The sequence below is a fragment of the Archocentrus centrarchus genome, chromosome 22 (assembly GCF_007364275.1).
Source record: "Archocentrus centrarchus isolate MPI-CPG fArcCen1 chromosome 22, fArcCen1, whole genome shotgun sequence".
In the NCBI taxonomy this organism is placed as follows: Eukaryota; Metazoa; Chordata; class Actinopteri; order Cichliformes; family Cichlidae; genus Archocentrus; species Archocentrus centrarchus.
In genome coordinates, this window is record NC_044367.1 from 8,233,249 (window position 1) to 8,259,171 (window position 25,923).

General features: G+C 39.0%; 1 pseudogene; it reads right to left on the reverse strand.

Annotated features, from left to right (window-relative positions):
* Positions 1 to 25,923, reverse strand: part of LOC115772692 (neurexin-3a-like) — a 311,850-nt pseudogene that overhangs the window by 123,051 nt on the left and 162,876 nt on the right.

A 25,923-nucleotide genomic window follows, 5' to 3' on the forward strand; every position in this document is an offset into this window, starting at 1 on the left:
ATACAGCATATGTAGCCACAAGCATTTTAGCTAACTCTCAGAGTTAAGTGTAAGTTAGCTAGCAGCAGTTTTAATTTCAGTAAATTCCACAGTAACCTAATAAAAATGAATACAAGGCTTACAGTAGCAGTCCAAAGTTTGGACTGCTACTGTAAGTCTGACTCTGTTTTGGAACAACTGTTTCAAAAACCACTGCAAACTTCAGGCACATCACTGACTACTACATATGCAGAGAGCTGGAATGAAAGCTTAACATACACAGTCAAGTACTGAAGGGGCAGGATTTTGTGAAAGGTCAAGTGGGCATGTTCTAGTGAAAATAACATTTGCTCTGAATGTGAATGTGTCACTTTCTTTGTCCTTTTACTGATACACCTGAGCCAGCACCCATTAGAATCTGTTTTTTTATTTGTATTTATTTTATTTTTACTTTTTGGTTATAAAATTTTTAATAATATAACATTCAGAAGAAAAACTTTACAAAAGCATCATAAATAAAAACAAAATGGAGCACCTGTGGTAATTTTACGTTGATGCACTAGCACTGACACTGCTTAAATAGTGACTATGACAGCTCTGTAAGCAGACAACCAATGTGGCCGATAACTTGTTATAAGAGGAAGTGACTGTTGTTTGGTCAGGAGTCTAGCAGTGAGTAAGTGAGGCAAGAAATACAGTTAATAAAATGAAGCGCCTTCCATATGGATTCAGGGATGAAGTGCTACTGTTTGCATTGAGCAGGAAGAAAGGGCTGCTGGAGTTGGAGTTGAAGTTTGTGTTGTAGTCTAAATCAGGCTGAGATTTGAGGGATGGTGTACCTTCACATCCACGCTCAATCTGCCCGCTGCGAAACAATGCATCATTGAGGAGATCTGGCAGGCGACCATTGAGGTCCACTGAAGCCAAACAGCCCTGGAAGCCTTCTCTGGAAGCCACTAGTTTAGGCAGGTTGCCATACATGCCAGGACCCAGTCCAGCAATGAACAAATCACCTGGGGCACAGAAAAAAAATTAAAAGTAAAGAAGAATATTATCATTATAAAAGGAAAAGAAAAAACTGAAAACTGTAAGTGAATATTTACCGAAAATGTTGTCTTAAATTATATTCAGATCTAAGTTACAGTGACAGAGATGTTAAATAATGAAGAAAATCAAAATAAAATGACTTTAATCAAAGAAAATACAGTTTTGGAGTGGGCTAATTCATACATATGCTAAATGAAAATACTGCAGAATTGGCCTAAAGAGACTCCTCACATCAGACTTCCCAGACTTTACTCATGAAAGTTGTCCAGGTCTGACTCACACCTATCATTTTTCTTTTCAATCCAAATACAAGGCCAACTAATTTACTTTACTTTCTTTACTTTATTGCATTTATCCAAAGCGACTTACATGATATATAATATGATGATACAGTAATACAAAAAGCCAAAACATTAAAATAAAAAGATTAAAAGAGTTAAACATTAAAAAACAATGCAAAATTAAAAATGTACGTCTATACACATCAGAAGTACTTGTCCTAGTTAGTGCAGGTGTTCTCTAAAAGCTCGGTTTTTAGGAGTTTTTTAAAAAACGGCGAGGGACTCCGCTGCTCTGGTGGAGGTGGGCAGCTTGTTCCACCATCTGGGAACTATGGAGCAGAACAGTCTGGATTGCTTTGGGTAGATGTTGGGTAAAGCAAGGCGACATTCAGTGGAGGAACGCAAAGGCCGAGAGGAACATAGGCCTTTAGGAGCAAGTGCAAGTAGTAGGGCGCTTGTTCTGTCATCACCTTATAGGCAATCATGCAGGCTTTATATTTGATGCGAGCAGCAACCGGAAGCCAATGAAGCTCAATGAGCAGTGGGGTGACGTGCCTGTTTTGGAAGATTGAAGACCAGACGTGCTGCTGCATTCTGGATCATCTGTAATGGTTTAATAGCACAGGCTGGAAGGCCCGTTAGCACTGCATTACAATAATCAAGGCGCGAGATGACCACAGCCTGCACCAGAGCTGAGCAGCATGCTGCGTTAGAAACGGTCTAATTTGTCTGATGTTATATAGTGCAAAGCGACAGGATCGAGCAACAGAGGCCACTTGCTGTGTAAATGATAACTGGTCGTCAAACATGACTCCCAGATTCCTAGCAACCTTTGCCGGAGAAAGTGAGAGAGAATCGATTGTTAAGGTGAAATTGTGTTGAATACATTTGCAAATGTATTCTGATTATTCACATTCTCATGTACTTAAGCCTACATACTATGTTACTGCTGCATTACAGGGTACACCAGAAAATGTACTGAGTGGTTAAGTCTGATGTAATTATCCACTTCCAGAACCAAAAACTCTTTCATTTCTCAAAAGCAAACAAGCACCGAGGCACCACTGGGAAATTTTTAAAAAGTCTGAAGTCCTTCAATGTCCATAAATTGACCCACCTAGCTACTCTCCCAGGCTGGATACTGGACATTTAATATATTTCATATTCTGAAATGTTATTTAAAACAAATTAAACAATAATGATTTCATATTATTTAAAGTTTCTGTTGGACAGAAAGTTCAAAGTTAAACTATGTCATTTGCATTATTCTTGTACAGTTTACAGTGATGAACTATGTTGCCCTGGTGCAGCGCAGACTGTGGTATCCTTGCTCACTCTAGGTTAGTTCCAGGGCAGCAGCAACGGCATTGTAAGAAAGAGAGAGATGGCACTCAAAGAATTCTGGATTGAAAATTATGGGAGAATTTTGCAAAAGCAAAGATGGTAGAAGTATCGCTTCCAGGAAAAACAAAAAATAAATAACTCATCAGATCACACTGAATATTCTGTACATGCAGTTTTTATGTCCTGTTGACCACAGAAATTAAAGTTAATTCAGATATTGCTTCAAAATAAGTGCTCAGATGCATGCCAGTATGATTGCTGAAATACAATTCTTTCTTCCAAAAGGAGTCATCAATTTGAATTTATGTTGATCATGTTTATACTAGCTACAGGTTGGAAAGCAGCGATTAATGGCTCATTTAACATGGTCCTGTTTAGATTGTAGTTGGCTAAATCCACAAAGATCAGGAATGACTCTCAGATCCAGCAGCAGCACAGGCCAGCTGATCAGAGCCTGTCTCCAAAGATGACCTCCTGGAACCCACAACACAATCAAACCGGCAGGCTTTTGCATGTACTGTGAGGTGAATGTGTTAACCACTATACTACAGAGCCTCAGTTAAGCAACAAACTGAGACTGGCAATAATATAGTGATGATGGCAAAGAAAAGTTTAATGATATTGTTTCTTATTAGTTCAACAACCAACCACTATATCTGAATGAAAAATGGGCAAACTAATATATAGTTTAACATATGTAAAAGGTGTCATATCCTGAGTATACCTTTCAGGTCCAGATTCTTGGCACCATTGATACTCTGACTGGTGGCTGTAGCATCTACTTTCAGCGTGTGGGTGTTGCTGTTGTCTCGGGTGATAGCCACATTGTGCCACTGATTGTCATTTAGCGCCCTTTCACTTTTTCCCTTGATGAGGTTCGGCCCATTCCCAAGGTCAAAAACATAGTGGATGTACCTATAAGAGAAGAAGCACTAGTTATATGGGATGTAACAATTCTGAAACCAACTCTGAAACAGCAATACAAATGTCTGCAATATGGCAATTCCATCTTCCCATACCGTGATACCCATGTGGTAATGTCTAGGAGCAAAAATACAGCAGAAATGTGAAATTTATTTGATATTCAGAATCCAATCATGATCAACAGATCAGGCTTGTGAGAAAAAGAATATTTTCCTTTTTTTTGGTTATTTGTTATTCATTTCTTCTTAAGAAAAGACATGAACTTAAACTCTAACCCAAAAAACAAAGTATGAACCGAAATGTGGTTTTGGATAATTTCACACTCATCTTGGATACTATTAATTAAGACAAAATTCATATCTTTAGATATCTGCAACTTGTAAAGTTATTCACAAACTAGCCAACAAGAAACAAAATATCACACACAATTGTGAAAAGAAAGTAATCTACACAAGCCTGTGCAAAACCAAGTACACCCTTACTGCTTACTAATTCACTTGATTCATTGATCTCCAGCAAGTGTGACTACCTCTATAAAAGCAGAAGTTATGGCAGTTTTCTGGTCTGGGGTATTCAGGTGTGTGTTAACACAATGCCACAATCTTCCCAGGAGTAGACGTTCCAGCAAATTCACTCCAAGGTTAGACTGTGCAATTACAAAAAACTCAAGATCTGCATCTCAGACTCTACAGGCCTCAGTTAGCATGTTAAATGTTAAGTTCATGATGATACAATTAGAAAAAGATTGAACAAGTATGGCTCGTTTGGAAGGGTTACCAGAACAAACCAAGACAAGATAATAAAGAAAGATGTTAGTAACCCTAATTGCTTTTTTTGAATTACTTTTAATGACTAAATATCTCCTCCTTCCCTGCAGCAGATCAGCGAAAGAAGACAAAATCCAGTTTGCCAAACTGAAATAGAACCACTAGAACTACTACTCTGCACAAAAACTCATTATCTGAATACACATAAGAGTCCCATTATGCACTGGGCACCTGCGAAGGGGCAGCTGTGGATCAAGAGGTAGAGCAGGTCTTCCACCAATTAGAAGATCAGTCCCTGGCTCCTCCAGTCCAGATGCTGAAGTCTTGTTGGGCAACATATTCAGCCCCAAGTTACATGTGAAAGAAATAGTTATGGTCCATCTACAGGTCCACTATAGAAATAATTTTTTTTTTTTTTTTTATTTTAAGATTTCATTTTAGTGCTCCTTATTCTGGTAGTCATGCCATGTACAATATCATGGTCTTAATTCATAGATGTTTATGTGATATGTATTGGAGTGAAATAAAATCAATCATTCACTAGCCACTTTAAATTGTAAACCAAATAATGTCACTTGTAAATTTTTAAGGTTGAAAAATGGAGCAGTTTAACAGGTGTCCTCTAAAGTAAAGCTTACCCTTTAACTAGTTCTACAGCGATGAAATCATTGCCATCTCCAGAGTTGAAGAGTATGAAACCATCCGGCGAAGTGGTCTTAAACTGAAAGAAGAGGTGCATGGATGTGTAGGCCTGTAAAGTGGCCAGGCTGAGATAGCTGCTCTTGGATTTGAAGGTGACAGGGTCAGCGATAATAGAGCGAATCCCAAAGCGGGCATTGAGCTCACAGTAGTCAATGTCACCATTCTTGCACAAGTCAATGTAGAGCATGCCATTAAATCTGAGGAACAGAAAAGAGCAGACATTTAGAAATAAGGAAACATTTTAAGAATATACAGAACATACATAAAAGAAGTAAAGTTGAATACCTTAGGCTCTGCAGATGACCAATGAAGCTGGATGGGATGCTAGAAACAAATCGGCGCTCTGTCATTATGCCTGTTTCGATGTTATGGAACTCCAGACGAGTATGGTCACCCACCATTTGGCCTGGAGACGGGGAGGGTGGAGGGGAGGGGTTGAAAGAAAGACAAAAAACAAACAAAAAGAAAAGAGAACACTGTCTGACACTAACACAAAAGGGCTGATTTAAGGAGAAAATTACATTACACAGTATTAGATGAATGCAAATTGACACTAATGGTTACATATCTACATGCTTTCTTTGCAGCAGAATTATACACTGACACTATAAATTGTTTATGGCAACATGCTGTAGCATGGTGGAATAACACTGACAAAGACACACTAAGAATATTTCCAGTTGATGGAGGTAAGTACCTTCTGCTACATCATCGTCAACCGTTAGCTTGTAGGTTTTGCCGCGACGCACCACACGCACTGTATGCCATTCATTATCATTGAGCTTTTGCCCGGCATACAGGGTCTCCGGTCCCTTGCCTGAGAACAATGGTCAGTCACAAAGTTAAGGACATCCTGAGCCTAAAACCAAACCTTTGCTTTCCCACCAGTCAGTTTAGGAACATTAACAGGTATTCTACAACCTGATTAGTAGCTTGAAAATGACTTTAAAATTGGATTTGAAACTAGATCTTATGGGAAACAAAGGTTTGTTATAGTCAGTAAATTATTCATATCAGACACCAGACTGCTATGCTGCAACTACAGTAGGAAAAATTGCTTTTACTCATCATAGGGTTAAAGAAATCTTTTCCTTTTATTCCTTTCCCTTTCTGCTGTCTTTTTTTTAATCTTCATTTCTTAATATGACAGTGTACACCTGTTCCAATGAAAAAAAATAAAATTGAAATTGTCAATTTTATATCAATTTGTGTGTATTAAACTTTTTTAACAACTTTTTATCTTTGGGGGAAAAAAATCATAGAAGGGATTCATAAAATTCCAAATTATAAATTGTAGGTTCTAAAGCATACAATTTTAATACATACTAATGGAATAAGATTTTAAATAAGCTAAAAAGACAACTATAGTACTGTCAGTGCCATTTAATGATGGGAAAAAACTTCACCCCCATCTAATTTTTTGGTTTATAAGCAAAATTCTACAGCATTGAAAAAGAAAAACGGTTAAAACAAAAGAATTTCATTACAAGAAAACTATTAGTAAATTCAACATTATCACAAAAATAATTGAAAGATGCATTATACATTATTTACATATTGTATTTACACTCAAATCGACACTGGGTTGAATAATTTTGATTACAAAGTTATTCCCTCCTATCTATCTATCTATCTATCTATCTATCTATCTATCTATCTATCTATCTATCTATCTATCCCTACCTGAAAGCACAAAAAGTAAAGACATTTGTATTAAATCAATTATTTTTTTTGTTGTAACAATACTTTTTGGCAATAAATCTTATACCGTTGAAAAGCCTGTTAATTTCTTCTTAAATGGTGCCACATTTGTAAGGAAAATGCATTTGTAGGTCGACCAGGAGAATTGAGTATGTGGGTTGTGCCCATGAAAAACTTGTCAAATCTTCTCTGCCAATGCCAAACAGCTCATCCTGCTATTGACTCTTGTTTTGAGCTTCTCGTACCCCAGGTGCTGACAATCAGGTTTGTCATCTTTGGACGCAATCTCAATGCAGAGAGATATGGAGATGAGATTCTGCAACCAGTGGCAATCCCATATCTCCACAATCTGGAACAGAACTCTGTCCTCCAAGATGACAATGCTCATCCCCACAGAGTGGGAAATTTGGGAGTGGAGCAAATGGAACAGCCTGCCTGCAGTCCTGACCTCAACCCCATTTAACACTTGTGGAATCAGCTTGGGCGTGCCGTTCATACCAAAGTGACCATCACAGCCACACTGACTGACTTGCGACAAATGCTGGTTGAAGAATGGGACATCATCAGTAGTTGTAGAGCTGGTGACCAGCATAACGAGGAGGTGCCAGGCTGTGTATGATTCTTCCACATGCTACTGAGACCCCTGTTTTTTAAACTTGTCTGTCAGTGCCAAACAACTTATTCTGCTATTGACTCTTGTTTGGTGTCGTTTACTGGATTGGATGATTGAAGTCTGAAGAAAAAAAGACATACCTGCAATTTAACAATTTATTCAGAGAAGATCTGGCAAGTTTTCCATGGGCACAACCCACATACTCAACTCTGCTGCTCAACCCACAAATACATTTTCCTTATAAATGTTGCACCATTTAAGGGAAAATAAACAGACTTTCCAACAGTATAAGATGTATTTTCAAGGAGCATTGTTACAACAAAGAAATAAGTGACCAAACACAAATTTCCTTACTTTTTGTGCTAAGTTAAAGGCAAAGATCTCCATAGCCTCATTATGAGTAAAAGCAATACATAGTGTTTTGGGAAATTACTGTAAAAGCAGCAGCAGGCACACTACATGTAGAAAGAGCTCAATGATTCACCATAGGTAGCCTGGAAATGTGTAGAATATACTCTAACGTATTAACATATTAGATTTTGAATTTTCCCCCAAATACAAATACTAATAACACTAATATGAATATCCTGTGAATTAGTCCACTTTAAATCTCAGTTTCCTCTGACATAACACAAAGTTTTCAATAAATAGTCAAATATTGAATTTAATTAATAGGCTGATTTTCAGGGATCTTTTGACTCTGGTTTATGTTAGGAATGTAAAACAAAAACCCTTGTATATTGTCAATCAGTGCTCAATTAGTTCTCATTACCATAAATATTACTTAAACAGTCTAAAGAATTGCAATTTAAAACATTCATTGTACCTGTCTGAAAATGTCCACCAGATGAAACTAAAATATTATATTTTCCTTGGGTTTATACTTCTCTATTAGTGTACTTTGTTTTTATAAGGATATGATAGGTTTATATCTGTGATGTGCACAGGCTTATTATGCATATTATAAGTGTTTTAACATAAATGTCCAAATTCAAAATGTCACATTTTTATGGTTGCACCATTCAGTTTAACACTGCAAAGTTTTCAGTTTTCCCCAAAATAAGACTAGTATTTGTATGCAGATTTGAATTTTCACATAAAATCCAAGGTATGAAATGAGCACCTGATGTACTGGACATCAAAGGTTAAAAACTTAGTTACTTAAGTCCCTTTAGATATCTGGGTACTTTCATCCTAACTATATAAAGATCTAATATAAATATATTAAGTTGTATTCAACTGCCCATACATGGATAATTTCTACAGTCAAGTTGATCATTTTGGTACTAATCAATAATAGTTTAATAATAATTTACCTTGGTCAGTGTTACCTTGAGGGTAATGCTGTTTAGAGAACAACATACAGTACCAGTCAAAAGTTTAGACACACTCTCCCATTCATTTAAATGGGTAAGTATGTCCAAACTTTTGACTGGTACTGTATCTTGACTTTAGCTAAGCCATGTCAATACAATATGTTGTCTGAAAGAAAAATTCTTCTAAATGAGCTGCATGCTTTGTGGCAGATAGTTTTGATCTATTTTAGTAGGAATTCTCAAAGCCTGAACTAAGCTCTACTTCAACAGTTTTTATTGGCATGCTACCATAGAATATAGTTACTCATCCCACTCATACTTTCTTTCTGAATTTCAACTTTATTTTAGAAAATGCCTACTTGTGGAGTAACACCAAACAGTTGACAATTCAATTCACTTCAATTTTATTTATATAGCGTCAAATCACAACAACAATCACCTCAAGGCACCTTAAGGTAAAGACCCTACAATAAAAAATCGTCATCTACAGTACCAAATTTGTCAAATTTGTTGCTGAGAGCAAAGGTAATATGATGCCAAAGTTTTTTTTACCCTGTTGATGCATTTGTTGTAGTCTCAAATTGGACAACAAACTTAAGTAATACTCTGTTACTACTGTACTGGTTCTTAGTGGTAATTTCTTATTCTATACCAAAGAATGTGGCAAAAGTGAAATATATTTAGTATTAGTCAAAGGTTTGGCCACACCTTCTAGTTCAGTGTTTTTTTTCATTATTTAAATATTGTCTACATTGTATATTAATACTAAAGTCATCCAAAGTATGAAGAAATGCATATAGAATTATTTATTAAAGAAAAAAGTGTTAAACAAGCCAGAATATGTTTTAGATTTTAGATTCTTCAAAGTAGGCACTTCTTGCTTAGATGACAGCTTTGCACATCTTGGTATTTTCTCAGTCAGCTTTATGAGGTATTCACCTGGAATGGCTTTCAGTTGACAGCTGTGCCTTGTCAAGAGTTAATGTCTTGAATTTCTTGCCCTCTTAATGTGTTTGAGACCATCAGTTGTTTGGTGAAGAAGTAGAGTTGGTATACAGTGACTAGCCCTATTTGAGTAATGTTCTATGTTCTATGGAAAGAACTACTTAACCAAGTAAAGAAAAATGGCAGTCCATCATTAATTTAAGAAATGAAGGTCAGTCAATCCAAAAAATTTCAAGAACTTTGAAAGTATCCTCAAGTGCATTTGCAAAGACCATCAAACGTTATGATGAAATCGGCTCTCATCAGGACCGCCCTAGGAAAGGAAGACCAAGAGTTACCTCTGTTGGACAGGATAAGTTCATTAGAGTTACCAGCTTCAGAAACCACAAGTTAACAGCACCCCAGATAAGAGCCCACCTTAATGCTTCACAGAGTTCAAGTAGCACACACTTCTCAACATCAACTGTTCAGAGAAGACTGCATGAATCTGGACTTTATGGTCGAATTGCTGCAAAGAAGCCATTTCTAAGGAAGAACAACAAGAGGAAGAGAATAGTTTGGGCCAAGGAACATAAGGAATGGACATTAGACCAGTGGAAATCTGTCCTTTGGTCTGATGAGTCCAAATTTGAAATTTTTGGTTCTAAAGGCCATGTCTTTGTAAGACGGATGGTTCCTACATGTGTAGTTCCCACCGTGAAGTATGGAGGAGGAAGTGTGTTGGTATGGGGGTGCTTTGCTGGTGACACTGTTGGCGATTTATTCAAAATCCAAGACACACTTAACCAGCATGGCTACAACAGCATTCTGCAGCGACATTCCATCCCATCTGGTTTGCGCTTAGTGGACCATTATTTCTTTTTCAACAATACAATGACCCCAAACACACCTCCAAACTACGTAAGGGCTATTGACCAAGAGAGAGGGAGATGGAGTGTTGGGTCAGATGACCTGGCCTCCACAATCACCTGATCTAAACCCAGTTGAGATGGTTTGGGATGAGTTGGAGTGAAGGCAAACCAGCCAACAAGTGCACAGCACCTCTGGGAAGTCCTTCAAGACTGTTGGAAAACCATTTCAGGTGATTACCTCATGAAGCTGACTGAGAGAATGCCAAGAGAGTTTGATGATCTGAAACATGTAAGTGTGACAAATATGCAAAAAACTAAGAAATCAGGAAGGGGGGTAAATACATTTTCACAGCACTGTATTGTATATTTCCTTGTTTGCCAAGACAGTTTTCTTCTATGGGAAACAATATAGGCTAATCTAATCTAATACCAAAAATATTTCTTCAAATGTTCTTTAAATGTTTATTGTTATGTATACAGAGGAAAAGGGGTGTGAGAATGAATTTAATTGTAATTCTACATCCTATATAGAATAAGCTGAAACGCGCCCCCCCCCCCCTCAAAAAAAGGAATAAAGTTTTCACCACCTCATTTAACTGAGTCTATTTCTAATGCCTTTTGTTAAATTACTCAAACCAGCTGCTCAAACTCACCCTTCAAATCGGAATGGGTGGAGTGTGGTGTATTTTTAAAATTGCATTTATTTTTTTAAAAAAAGAAAGAAAAGAAAATATCAACATACCATTAACAAAGAAAGCAAAATGAAACTTGAGTGTTAACTTACTGGAGTTACAGTTTATCCTGATACAGTCTAGATGGGGAAGAATAAATGACAGATGAAATTGCATCCTTCAAGGTTACTGCTGCAGACATCCAAAAACAAAAAGTCCACCCTTCCGGGGACGTACACATGCAGCGAGGCAGCCATTTTATTCTTTATATTTATCTTTAGGCCAAACAGTTGTGTAATAAATAAAAATGTCATCATTTAATACTTAATAAAAGAAGACATGAATTTCTATGATTTTGTTAATTACCAGTGTTTACACTTAATAGTTATTTATGTGCTGTTTTTACAGTAAAATGGCCACTTGTATTACCAGCTACATGGGTTTTCCTGCCCAACATTGACTATTTGACTTTCAATTTAAGTCATTCTCTGGGTCCAAAGCCTTTGCACCAATAAGCTGATTGCAGTTACCTAATTTAGAGCCACAAAGCTTTGAAAAAGAAGATACTATTGTAAATGAGAAAAAACAACTTAATTATCTGAACCCAGACCAGAATAACTGCTGCTTTGAACTGTGAAAACAGTGAGGGTTGGTCACCATGTGGCTGGTGGTTTCATGTGCCGTCAACCGCAACAGAAAAGTGGGAGCAAACAGCCACGATTCAGTCAGCACCAGCACCATACAGAGGCACAGGAACCCCAATCACAAATCTAGAGTGCTATACTATTCCTACATGCCACTAAGCTCGACCTGTTAATATTTACACTTTTTTTTTTTTACATGTTTTATAGAAAATTACAAGGATTATTATGGGATATAAAATCATATTAAGTACTGATCAATTTGAGCTGCATTTTCTTTTATTAAGAAATAAGGGTATGCCTCATATCAGTCAATACAATCAGAGAACGATTCATCAAATGTGTTATACACATTTTAACACTGCTAATCGTACATTTTATCTACAAGCCAAACTGTATATCCAATATACAAAATTAAGTTTGTCACTCATGGTTCATTGCAAGTTTTCTCTTCTTTTTTTAAATATTGGGATTGGAAGTGTGGGGTCGCAGCCAGCTGTAGGTTTTGCTGCGCTCTGTTCTCGGGCTGTTCACCTGACGGGCCGCAGGCTTAAGGCCTTTGAAGGGGTGAATACCATCTTTTGACAAAGCATGATGGGAAATGGAGCTGATGGGAAAACAAACAAAAGCAAAACATTGAAAGAGCACGAAGTTTAATAAAAACTATCATAAGCAAAGAAAAAAACATTCAGAACAACAGCAAGGTGACAAAGGTGACGCAGAAATTACTTGATGTCAGACACAAAAATGACATTAGTTAGAAATACAAGAAAAGTTTTTCCTTTTGAATCCTCTCCTGATGACTGATGGACTGAAGATCAGTGGGCATTCTTAGGAATCACCTCTCAGGAAAACTATGCACTCTGTTCTTAAACTAGAACAGAGTACAACTAGATGTAGAACCTCTATATGATGTGTATTCTTCTTATTGTGCTTTCACTGTCTCAAACAATCTATAAACAACAATATGGGTGTATTTTTCTGGTTCAGAGATGGTCCAAACATATTTAGAATATGAACTATAATGATATATCTTAGCATGTTACCCAGTAACCAGCTATCTGGTTATTTATGTGCACATTAACGCCCATGCAAAGGAGATAACTGACTGCTATTCTGAACATGGCTGAAACTTTTAAGGCATCACTGAATGAGTAACTGATGAAAAGACAAAAAAGATAACAAGAGAATTGGGAAAGAGAAGTTACCGCTCAACGGTAAACCATCTCACGGTGAAGGTGGAGGTGTAAAGGCAATGGGTGGGTGGGGCATACGATACCTAGGTTGACCGTGAGTTTGACGCGACTCTCGTCCAACTCCAGCCGAAGCGTGTCGGCTGAGTCTCGGGAGGTGGTGGCCATGAGGAGGCCGTAAGCCCGCTGGGAGCGGAAGCGTAAGGAGACATCCTCTGCCTCAGTATGCATGATGGTCGGCATCACCACCTTCATATACATGCTGCCGTCATAGGAGAGGATGGAAGCCTCTATGAGAGAAAATCAGAAACATGGAGAGATGTTAGCCATATTTCAAGTAAGACTGAAGTAAATACACTGTAAGGTGAAAAGTACTGTGTGTCCATACATTACACCTACAGGAGATGTAGGTGTAATGTGGACTATGTGCCTCATCACTCAGTTATCCTGCTCTTTACATGATCTCCCACTTCATAGATGAGTTGCTGTGGTTTCTAAACTCTTCCACTCTACAATAATACCACTCACAGGTTATTGTGGAAAGTCTAGGAGGGAAGAAATTTCATGAAATGACTTGTTGCAATGGTCATTACATTACATTACAGTAAGTAATGACTTCTGTGAGCTATTTAGAGCAACCAGTTATTTCACATTTGTTTGTAAAGCAGACAAATATGGCTAGGTGCTTGATTTTATACACCGGTGAGTATGAAAATAACTGAATTCAAATGTTAGGGGTGTTGCCCATTACATTTATCCATATTGTATATGAAGCAGGTGTGTCAGTATTTTATTAATTCCTACAATTTATGAATAAAGCCACAAGAAAACAAACCAGCAAACCTCATTAATTTTTTTAACCTCTTAACATCCACCAGGTTAGTGTTAGGTAGCATAAACCAGAAAAAACTGGAGAAGAACAAAAATTACTTTTTTGGAAAAAAGGGTTAGGGTTACAGTTGTCAGCCATGAGGCATGGATTATACTTTCCTTGTCTGTAAGTCAACTAGGGTCCAAGCGACTTCAATTTCGTCATCAGACAGTGAGTACATGGGTACATGCAGATGTCCATGTGCTTGCCTGTTTTTTGTTAATGCTTTGTGTACTACAACTATGTATGTGCCACAGTTGGTGGACTTAAAGCAAATTTGATAGTAGTATGAAATTACTACTATTGCTTTATTAATTTCAATGCACTGTTACATCAATTACCACATCATCTTCACAGACATTTTTATTACTTAAACAAACCTGATCACCCACTTTGTAGCATCTTTGTGGAATGAAGATGTTATAAACTGGATATTATGGCTCCTCTGAAAAAGAAAACCTTAAATCAGAAGTGCTCGACTCCCTGGTATAACTCTTATAAACTCTATAAATCTACCTCATAGTACCGTATTATCCCAATGGAGCACTTTGCTCTCAGACTGCAGACTTACTTGTGGTTCTGAGGATACTTAAGAGCAGAATGGGACACAGAGGCTTAAGCCTTCAGGCCCCTCTTCTAAATAACCATTCCCAGTTTGGATTCAGGAGACAGACACCCTCTCTATTTTTAAGATTAGGCTTAAAACTTTCCTTTTTGTTCCTTCTTGTTCCTTTTTATTCCCACAGTGCACTGAGCATTTCTTTTTACTCCATTAATACACTGCTCTGCATTATTAATCTCTGGCTCTCTTCTACAATATGTTTTTTTGTCCTGTCTCTCTCCCCTCACCCCCAACCGGTCTCAGCAGATGACTGTCCCTCCCTGAGCCTGGTTCTGTTGGAGGTTTCTTCCTGGTAAAAGGAAGTTTTTCCTTTCCACTGTCACCAGTGCTTGCTCATAGTCATTTTTGATTGTTGCATTTTCTCTGCAATTATTGTATGGTCTTTACCTTAAAATATAAAGCACCTTGAGGTAACTGTTTGTTTTGATTTGGTGCTATAAATATCAAACTGAACTGAAATGAATTGAAACACGTAGACAGTGTTTGACAGTGTCAGTATGACTGATTAACATGGAAGTTCTGGAACTACTGGCATCAAACCAACTCATTATTGTTTTTGTCAGCAGCTAGAATCAAGAAGGCCATTTTGATCACACTGACACATAAAAATAAAAGTGGACCCCATAATTAGTGCTCTATGCAAGGCTTTCAATCTCCACACACAGCTTTTCCATTCAGCACAAAACGTAACCCTTAGCGTAGAAGCCATCAAGGAGCTAAAGGCTTAGGAAAATTAAGAATTGTTTTCATGCACTTCACTTAGTTTTTGCTCTACTAATAAAGGCTATGGGATAATCAGATGTATGCCCCTTGTCAGTCACATGATCTTTTTTGTTTAACTTTTAAATGTTAAGGAACTCTCACTGGATCTTCCAGCATTTCATCACAGTTGTTAACGTGTTAGCTTTTGATTAAATATTTGAGTTTCAGTTCCTTTTTGTTTTCCTCATGTTGCTTTATGCTCAACTCTTCCCCGTGTCTCTATTGTTGTCTTGTTTTTTCCCCCCTCCCATTTCTCTGTTTATTCATCCTCAAATCACAAAATGATTCTAATTACTATTGATACTAATTTCAATCATATTATATAAATATTATTCATATATTAAAATAAATATACAATATAAAATGTTTTAAGTATTTTTTAAAGTCTATACGAAATAAATATGTACGTTAAAAATATTTTGAGGTAATCTTCATGTGAAATAATCTTTGAGATACGATAGAACTATACTACTACTAAAAAGTGGAAGCTTCTTAGTAGTAGCAAACAAACTGTGAAAACAAGTGGAGATATATTTTTCTTTGGGGTAAATATTTTGCCCAGCTGTTTAGTTAAAAGGCATTCAGGGTCTCTTGGATGTTCAGTCAAACCTCACAGTCATGATTCTCACAAATATACCCTAAACCCTCCAGGGCTGATTGCCATTTCCTTGCATTCTACTGGCATCAATCAGATGACGGTGATTATTTGTCCTGTCACAGTAGCTTAATTTGATAAATGATCTGATAATATGCTGAAGCATTCTGTGTCCTCTAAATGCCCTTTGTTCAGTTTATCTGCATGACTGGGAAGCTGTATTTTGATCACATGGCCACAGGGTGGAGACACAGTTCACCTGTCTGCTGGGAAATTCTTTTAGTCAGTTAGGAAATGCAGATCACTGACATAAAAATGTTTACATGAAGAAGTTAAAAATAAATAAAGCTAAGCTGAGGTAAGGTAAAGCTTGAGTGAGTAAACATTGATGGAGTCTGGATGAATCTGCCTATCACTTAATAAGAGCTGAAAAAAAATCCCTTTCTTTCAGATCTCCAGTAGCTTTATTTCCCACCTTCCTTTTTGCACATAGATCAGGGTAACCAGGTGTTCCACTTTATGTGTTACAGCACATTTTAATCCGCTGACCCACCCATCACAGATATGAGACAATGTCCCACATGATTGGTTCTACATTACAAAGTCAACAGTCAGCAGTTATGATATTAGAGAAAGGGAATACACAAGTGTACAAAAGACCACAAACTTTAGCTTCCAGACACATTTATTGTATTGACTTTTTTGTTTATTAGAATGTTGAGTCTTAAAAGCCTAAAACATTTTCTGTGTTGTTCTACATAAAGTCTTTGCCCCACATTTGGTTTGTATCTGCTGATTACTGGTCAAATTTGACCGATGAGGTCACTGTTTAATCAAAATTCAGAGCAAATATTAAATTATGATAATCTGCACTCACTTTGTGAAGGCACAGAATATCAATGGTAGATATGGCTTTAGTTTGTCCTTTTTTGGGGGTAGGTTATTACAAATAAATATTAATTTGAGTTGAAACAGGCTTTTTTTAAAAAATACATTTTTCTTATTATTGACTGCATTTGATGGAGGGAAAACTCTACTGCTTATTTGAGCAGCACACAACAGGTTCAGAGTCAGTGAGGAACAATAAAGTCTTACAACAACCTGATTGTCAGCATCTAAAAAGGTAAATCATTTTCAAAACATGAACAGCTTGGTAACACAAGTAAACCTACAGTACACTATTTGACAATACAAAAATTTCATCTATTATCACTAGAGTACCCAAAGTACACCACAATCAATCTCAAACGGTGCAGTTAATTGGTAAATGGACTAGTTCTTACATAGTGCTTTTCTACTCTATCTGAGCGCTCAAAGTGCTTATACAACTTGTTTACATTTAGCCATTCACACTAGCACTTCCATAGATAACTAAGCTAAGTGCTTTTATTGTCTAACATTCACACACATCCATACTCCAACACTTGCATCGCAGAGCAACTTGGGGTTTAGTATCTTCCCCAAGGATACTTTGGCACGCAGCCCAGAGGAGCCAGGAATCAAACCGCCAACCGTCCGATTGGTGGGTGACCTGCTCTACCTCCTGAGCTACAACGACAGTTACAGCATGACTATACCACACTCTTTAAAAACAGACCTGTATGACACTGGCTCTTTTCTTTTCAGCTCATTTCTAACTGATTTAGGATATTTTCTATAGTATTACAGTATGTCAACATTCAGAATCATGACATACACCAAAGTGCTATGCCTGAATTGGTCATAGGTAACAGACCAAACCAAATACTGCTAGCAGATACTTTACACTTTTGTATTAGGAAGAAGAGACAGAGGCATGTCAGCATAGTGCATCTTGTGTGAGGTGTATTATGTCTTCTATTAAATTCTCTCATCCTATTAAGTCCTCTATATAGGATCATATAATAAATCAATTTTCTTCTGCTTATGCAGTTCAGGGTTGCGAGAGGGCTAGAGCTTATCCCAGCTGTCATAGGGCAAAAGGCAGGGTTGCCAGTCAATCAGCCTACATACAGACATGGACAAAATTGTTGGTACCCTTCTGTTCAAATAAGAAAAACCCACAATGGTTATTGAAATAACTTGAAACTGACAAATGTAATAATAAATAAGAATTTACTGAAAATTAACTAGCAAAAATCAGACATTGCTTTTGAATTGTGGTTCAACTGAATTATTAAAAAAAAAAAAACTGGACAAAAATTATGGTACCCCAGAAAAGACTGAAAATAAGTTGACTATATAGGCATGTTAAACTAAGGCACTACAGGTGTAGTGCCAGGTGTAATTGGCACTATGGGTGTCTTCTAACTTGTAATTAGTCAGGCTGTATTTTTAAAGGGTGTCACTGTGCTCTTTGGTATCATGGTGTGTACCACATTGAACATGGACCACAGAAAGTTAAAGAGAAAACTGTCTCAAGATATGGAGAAAGACAATTATTGACAAGCACGTTCAAGGTAAAGGCTATGATACCATCTCGAAGTAACTTGATGTTCCTGTGACTACAGTTGCACATATTATTAATATGAATTGAGCTGAACTATATGAAACAAGCTGTTATAACTTAATTTCCCTCCCCTGAAGCCAACTTTGTTCTGAAAGGCTATTCCTCATCCATCCATCCATCCATCCATCCATCCATCCATCCATCCATCCATCCATCCATTTCCTTCTGCTTATCTGGAGCCAGGTCACGGTAACAGGTAGCAGCCTAAGCAGAGAAAGCCATACCTCCCTTTCCCCAGGCACCTTCTCCAGCTTATCAGGGGAACATCAAAGCATTCCCATGCCAGCCGAGAGATATAATCTCTCCAGCGTGTTCTGGGTCTGCACCAGATCCTCCTCCCAATAGGATACGCCCGGAACACCTCACCCAGGAGGCATTCTAGTCAGATACCTGGACCACCTAAATGGGCTCCTTTCGGTGTGGAGGAGTGGCTCTACTCTGAGCCCCTCTTGAATGACTGCACTCTTCACCCTGTTTCTAAAGGAAAGGCCAACCACCCTTCAGAGAAAGCTAATTTGTTCAACTTGTATCCACGATCTTGTTCTTTTGGCCACTACCCAAAGCTTGTGACCATAGGTGACGTTAGGGACGTAGATCAACCCATAAATTGACAGCTTTGCGTTTATGCTCAACACTACCCTGAGAGACATGGACAAATGCCTTTTCCACATCAACAAAACACATGTGGACTGGATGGGCAAACTCCCAAAAACACTTGAATATCCTTGAGAGGACAAAGAGCTGGACCAGCATTCTGCAACCAGGACAATACCCGCACTGCTCCTCCTGGATCTGAGGTTCAACTATTGGACAAACTCTCCTTTCCAGCACCCTGGCATAGATCTTCCTGAGGAGGCTGAGGAATGTGATCCTCCTATAGCTAGAGCCCACCCTTGTTAAAAATGGGAACACCACGGTAGTGTGCCAAACCTGAGGCACCATGTTGCAGAGGCACATCGACCAAAGCAGCCATACAAGGTTGACATTGTAGGACTGTCTCTCAAGCTGTCTCTTAAGTCCCACAAGCTAACCAAGCCTAATAGGACTCCTCAGCTTTATGGCACCCTTCACTTCCGGTATCCACCATGTGGTTCAGGGATTACCACAACAGGCACCTACCACCTTGCAGCTGCACGTCTGTGCGGTGGCCTAAACAATGGAGGTGCAGAACATGAGCCATTCAGACTCCATATCCCCAGCTGTTGAAGTTCTGCTGGAGGTGGGAGTTGAAGATCTCCCGAGCCAGGGCCCTTGTCAGGCATTCCCAGTAGGGTTTAATCCCGGGATCCGGGATTCCCGGGAAATGCGATCAGAACCATTTCCCGTTTCCCGGGAAACGTTAGACGGGAAACCGGGAAAAAAGTCGCGCGCGTCGATTTGACTTTCAGAAAGAAAAGAAAGCTTCAGAATGTTAAATTTAAGGAAATATTGAGAGAAGGGTTCGTTTAATGCGAAAAGCATTACTCTTCATTTCAGGCACGTTCAGCCTCCGTTTAAGGCTTCAGCCTTCATCTCAAGCGTTTTAATAGAGGTATTACACAGTTGTACTTTTTTCCTCTTTAATTTGTTGAAATCGTAGGCAATGTGTTTACCCTAAGGTATTTTGTATTATATAATTTTATATTATATATTGTTATATTGCATTATAGCCTATAAAATATGCCTGCCCTGAACAATAAAGAAATATCTGTTTAACTTCGAGTGTTTCTTTTCCTCGTTTGCAGCCGCTTACTAACAATCATGAATTAGGATACGGGCCTAATGTGTGAAGAAATTATCATGAAATAGATTGCTTTAACATATTTCGCTTTTAAAATGGAGTTGAGTAAAATGTATATTTTTTAGGCTATAAGGATTGGCCAGTTTTTCAAAAGACGATTCACAGCGAACCTACTTTAACCCTCAGACACGGTGTTATAAATTTGCTGTTGCCAGAATGGCAATGACCAAGTCGTAGTGCATTTCTCAAGGCCCTGTGTTATGCCATATTATAGTGTAGTACGGTAGTTAACTTTTCAATGACTATTACAGCGTTCCACTGGTGGAGATATAGCGCAACAGATGTCGCCACGACAGCGTGGCTGAGCCTTTATCAATGCTGTGGAGATGAACCGTATTGTTTTGCACCAGCAGTTGTAAAATAGCTTGGTATAATTCCATGTACAATGGAGGAATATTCGAATTATATTTGTTAAGGGAGTGTTGAGGAACGATACAACACCGCATAGCTCGAGCACTCGAATGTCCAGATGTAGGTTTTATTGCGTTAATCAAGCCGACGTTGCCCCCTACTGGGCATAACAGGACATAGCTGGAAAGCTACCTCTACAATATCACAATAGGTTAAGGCCGACACAGGCTACACAGTCCCGTCGCCAGATCTCACTCTTAAGGGGGGCTTATGAAATCCAACAGGGGGGGCACCACTATTATTAGCTTGATTAGTGATCTGGCTGGTTGGCGGGCCAGGGCGGGCCCAAGCGTATCAGTGGGCGGGCACGGCCCCCCAGGGCCCGCCCATAGCGACGGGTCTGAGGCTACAGAAGGCCTAATTAAAATAAAAAAATAAATAAACTTTTTCCCGGGATTCCCGGGAAATGGCTCGTCATTTCCCGGGATTTGATTCATGTCATTTTCGGGAAAAATATTAAACCTTAATTCCTAGCATACCATCACAATACTCTGAGGTGTGCCAAGTCTGTCCAGCATCCTCCCCTGCCACCTGATCCAACTCACCACCAGGTGGTGGTTAGGTGTTGGGAAACCAGAACATACTGATGACAAGTGGGCTACTGGCACAGGGATATGGCATAAGTGGACACAGGATGAGAATACCCCACTGTTGGAATGCTACTACACATGTAACCCCAATGAAAGGGGTTACATCAAGATGATGTGTGACCAAAGGATTTTTTGACACCCAACATCTAGACTAACATCGAAAATACTAGTAGCTCAGTGTTCCAAAATCTGCAAGAAGCAACTGCTATCACAACTGGAGATTGATGAGGTATAACACAAAAGCTATGGCAAGGGGGAGCCAGGACATCAGGTCAGGTCATGGGGGAGATATCATCTCCACTTTCTAAGACTGAGTACCAAGTCCCAAGAACTTGGGAATGTCAGAGTTGAATGTTGAATGTCAGAGCAGCTGACCTGAAAAGAGAAGATCATGGCTAAGCTGCAAACCTGGACCCTCCATGGCCAATTACCATGACTATGTGAAGTACCCTCTGAAAGGCTACTAAAAGAAGAGCAATCCCTACTGTGACCATCACTGAAACCAACCAGCTGATGTATACCAAGGCAATAGTGATCCTTGAGAAGCTTGCTTATAAGACCAGACTGACCAACCTGTGCACCGCCTGGATTGATTACAAGAAAGCCTATGACTCAAAATCTCACATGGATCCTGGAATGCCTATGACTGTATAAAATCAACAGAACCCTAAGAGCCTTCACCAGGAACTCAATGGGGATGTGGAAACCAACACTAGAGGCCAACTTTAAGCCAATTGCACACCATCAAGTGCGAGATTTACTAAGGAGATGCTGTTCTGCATCGGCCTGAACCCTCTCAGCCACATCATTAAAGGAAAGGAGCAAACATCTGCCACCTCCTCTACATGGATGATATCAAGCTGTAAGCTAGGAGTGAATGAGACATCAATTCACTGATCAACACCACTAGGATCTACAGCAGCAACACTGGAATGTCATTTCCATAGTCCTTTATCAAGAACTCAAGGGGAATGTGGAGAACACTAGAGGTCAACTTCAAGCCAATTGCACACCATCAAGTGCGAGATTTACTAAGGAGATGCTGTTCTGCATTGGCCTGAACCCTCTCAGCCACATCATTAAAGGAAAGGAGCAAACATCTGCCACCTCCTCTACATGGATGATATCAAGCTGTATGCTAGGAGTGAATGAGACATCAATTCACTGATCAACACCACTAGGATCTACAGCAGCAACACTGGAATGTCATTTCCATAGTCCTTTATCAAGAACTCAAGGGGAATGTGGAGAACACTAGAGGCCAACTTCAAGCCAATTGCACAAGTCACCATCAAGTGTGGGATTTACCAAGGAGATGCTCTGTCACCACTGCTGTTCTGCATGGGCCTGAATCCCCTCAGCCAGATCATCAAGAAGACTGGCTATGAATATAAACTACGAAATGGAGCAAACATCAGCCACCTCTTGTACATGGATGACATCAAGCTGTATGCCAGGAGTGAACATGATATCAATTCACTGAGCCACACCTCTAGGATCTACAGCAATGACATCAAAATGTCATTCAGACTGGAGAAGTGTAGTTGAATGGTAACAAAAAGAGGGAAGGTAGTCAGAACTGAAGGAGATTGCATTACCAGATGGCAAGATTGCAGACATTGAAGACAGCTACAAGTACCTTGAAATCCCACAGGCAAATGGGAACCATGAAGAGCCCACTAGAAAAGCTGCAACCACCAAATAAGGGAATTCCTGAAGAGTCAGCTGAATGGGAACAACAAGATCCGGGCAATCAACAGCTATGCCTTACCAGCGATCACATACCCTGCTGGGATAATAAGCTGGCCGATTGAGGAAACAGAAGCCACTGACATCAAGACAAGAAACCTCCTTACCATGCATGGAGAGTTTCACCCTAAATCCAGCACACTGAGACTGTAGGTTAAGTGGAAGGAAGGAGGCCGAGGACTAGTGAGTGTCGGAACAGTATCCTAGATGAAACAACAAAGATCCATGAATACATAAGGAATATGGCCACAAAGGATCATGTGCTTAGTGAGTACCTAAGCAACAGAATCCAGAGAAAGAAGAGGAGAAAGAACAGGAATTATCATCGAAGGACAGGCCTCTAAAAAGTATGTACCACCACCAAATAGAAAAAAATGCTGATATCGAAAAAATCCTACCAATGGCTGGACAAAGCTGGACTGGAAGACAGCACAGAGGTATTAATCATGGCAGCACAGGAGCAAGCTCTGAGCACAAGATTGATAGAGGCTGGGGTCTACCACACAAGGCAAGCCCCCGGGTTCAGGCTGTGCAGAGATGCCCAATCCAGCAATGACAATCCAGCACACAACAGGAGGGTGCAAGAGCCTAGCAGGAAGGGCATACATGGAACATCATAACCAAGTGGCTGGCATAGCATACAGGAACATCTGTGCTGAGTATGACCTGGAAGTCCCAAGGTCAAAATGACATATTCCCCCAAGGGTGTTTCAGAATTACCAAGCTAAGATCCTGACAGACAAACTTGTGATGGCTAACTAACCGGACATAGTAGTGGTGAACAAGCAGAGGAAGAAAGCTGTAGTGATAGACAGATGGTTGCAATACCAAGTGATGCCAACATCGAGAAGGAAGGAACACAAGAAGCTCGATAAATACCAAGGGCTCATAGAAGAGCTAGAGATGATGTGGAAGGTAAAGGTAACAGTGGTCCCCATGGTAATCAGAACACTCAGGGCAGTGACCCCCAAACTGGGAGAATGGCTCCAACAGATTCCAGGAACGACATCCAAGATCTCTGTTCAGAAGAGCACAGTCCTGGGAATAGATAAGAAACTGTGCAGGACGCTCAAGCTCCCAGGCCTATGGTTTCAGGGCCTGCAGAAACAATGAATATTTACACTTGAATTGGAGGACATGTTGCATTTTTTGGTGTATCGGTCCTAAACTGGAGATTCTGATTCAATTGTATGGTAAGAAAAGAACAGTGAAAATTCCATGCTTTTACCTTTAAAAGTTTTGAGATATTTATGGTCAAACATTGCCTCCGATTTCCATGTGTGAAAAAAGGGCAAAAAAAAAAGTGGTTGCATGGGCTTTTAAAAAAGGAAAAGAAAGAAATATCTAGAAACGGATTTAATATATGTGAAGCAAAAATTTCACAGCAATCATTATATGCAAAATAATTCATGGTAGCTTAAACACCCCACATCAGACTGACCCACTGATGCCCTGCAAATTTTCAAAAGGAAAAATGAGACTTGGTCAAATTATTTTTCAGTGGCTCACTGAATAAAAGAACCAAATAAATCTACTGTACCTGGAGATATAATCAGAATGCTGTTAACTGATGTGCCAAAAAGCAGTTGAAGCAATTTGGCTTGGGATGTGGAAATCAGACTTGTCTGGATACCATGATCAGAATGAACTTGCCAGAAGGGTAGTAGAATATTCTCTCACTGGAAAAAAGCCAGTGGAAATTGTCAAGTTGCCCCAAATCTATCTACATTTTTATCAATTGTCATTGGTGTCATAAGTATTGAGTAAATAGCTGTACCTCGTCGAAGCCAGTCAAGAGATGAAAGGAAATGCCCCAAATTAGTTGAACATATTTAATATATGTGAAGCTATATATTATTTATCAAATGATAAATAGTACAATTTAAATGATTATGCATACCCCAATATGGAGATTCAAGACTCCTTTTAGTATTCAATAAGCATTTGAATGTTTTAAGCAAAGCACATTGCTGCTAAATTCAGCTCTTTGGGCTACATTTAGTTTAGCTGTTATAATGTTTTGATATTAAGACATTTATCTGTCCTCGTTGCTTGTAGACTTGACAGAACTTTTTGTTGGTGGTATATCAGTATATTAGTCAAATCAAAGCTGGAAAGTCTCAACTCAAACTCAGCTGCACTCAGTCCCGCTTATGCTTAATGTTGAAATAGTAACACATATCCATCAAGGTAATTGATTCCTCAAATGGGACACAGTTTGACTCTACCATGTTCAGCCTGCAAATGTTATAATCGGGATTTCCTATAAAGTTGTCACACAGACTGCTGTTCCCATGCTGCTTCACCTGTCGATCTCTTCAGGCACTAGTTCTTCAATATTAGAGATGGTATCAGTATGTAAGGTTTTGGGAATGAGGATGAACTATTATGACATCCAAACAATCACACTTACCTCTCTCACAGGTGCGTGACCAGTAGCCAGTGCCAGTGCAGTCACAGATGAATCGATTCCAGCCTTCTTTGCAGACTCCTCGGTTCTTGCATGGGTAGCTCTCACACTGCTTGCCTGGTTGTTTATTGCATGATGGTTTAATACCAGCCCCATTTTGTGCCTCAGCAATCTGACGGATGTCCTTGCTTCGACCATCAATGAAAAGGTCACGAATACAGCCCACATAGCCATAATTGAGCATTGCTGTCCAGAGCTCAGTGGGCAGGATGAGGTTGGTGCGGTCAGTTGGAAGCCCCCCCAAATACATGTCACCCTCCAGGTCCAAAATTTCACTCTCACCACTAGCTGTAAACGGGGTCCTTCTGCTGTTTACAGAGATGGTGCCTGAGGATGGGACAGAGGGAACAGAGATCAGAGTCATGGATCCAAACAGCATTACCTGATAGAAAGGTGATTTTCTGTTCTGTTGTGTTCTTTTTTATTTATTTATTTTTTTTGCTAAGTCACAAGCCAAGGCATTTGGATACTTGCAGGTAAAAAAGGTACTTTCTAATTCCTGTGTTTAAAAAAAGGTTTAGTTTAGTTTGAAATGTTTAAAACTATCAAAAAAGTGAAAATAAATAACCAATAATATTTTATGTCCAAAAATGTCTCTATCTATGTCTTC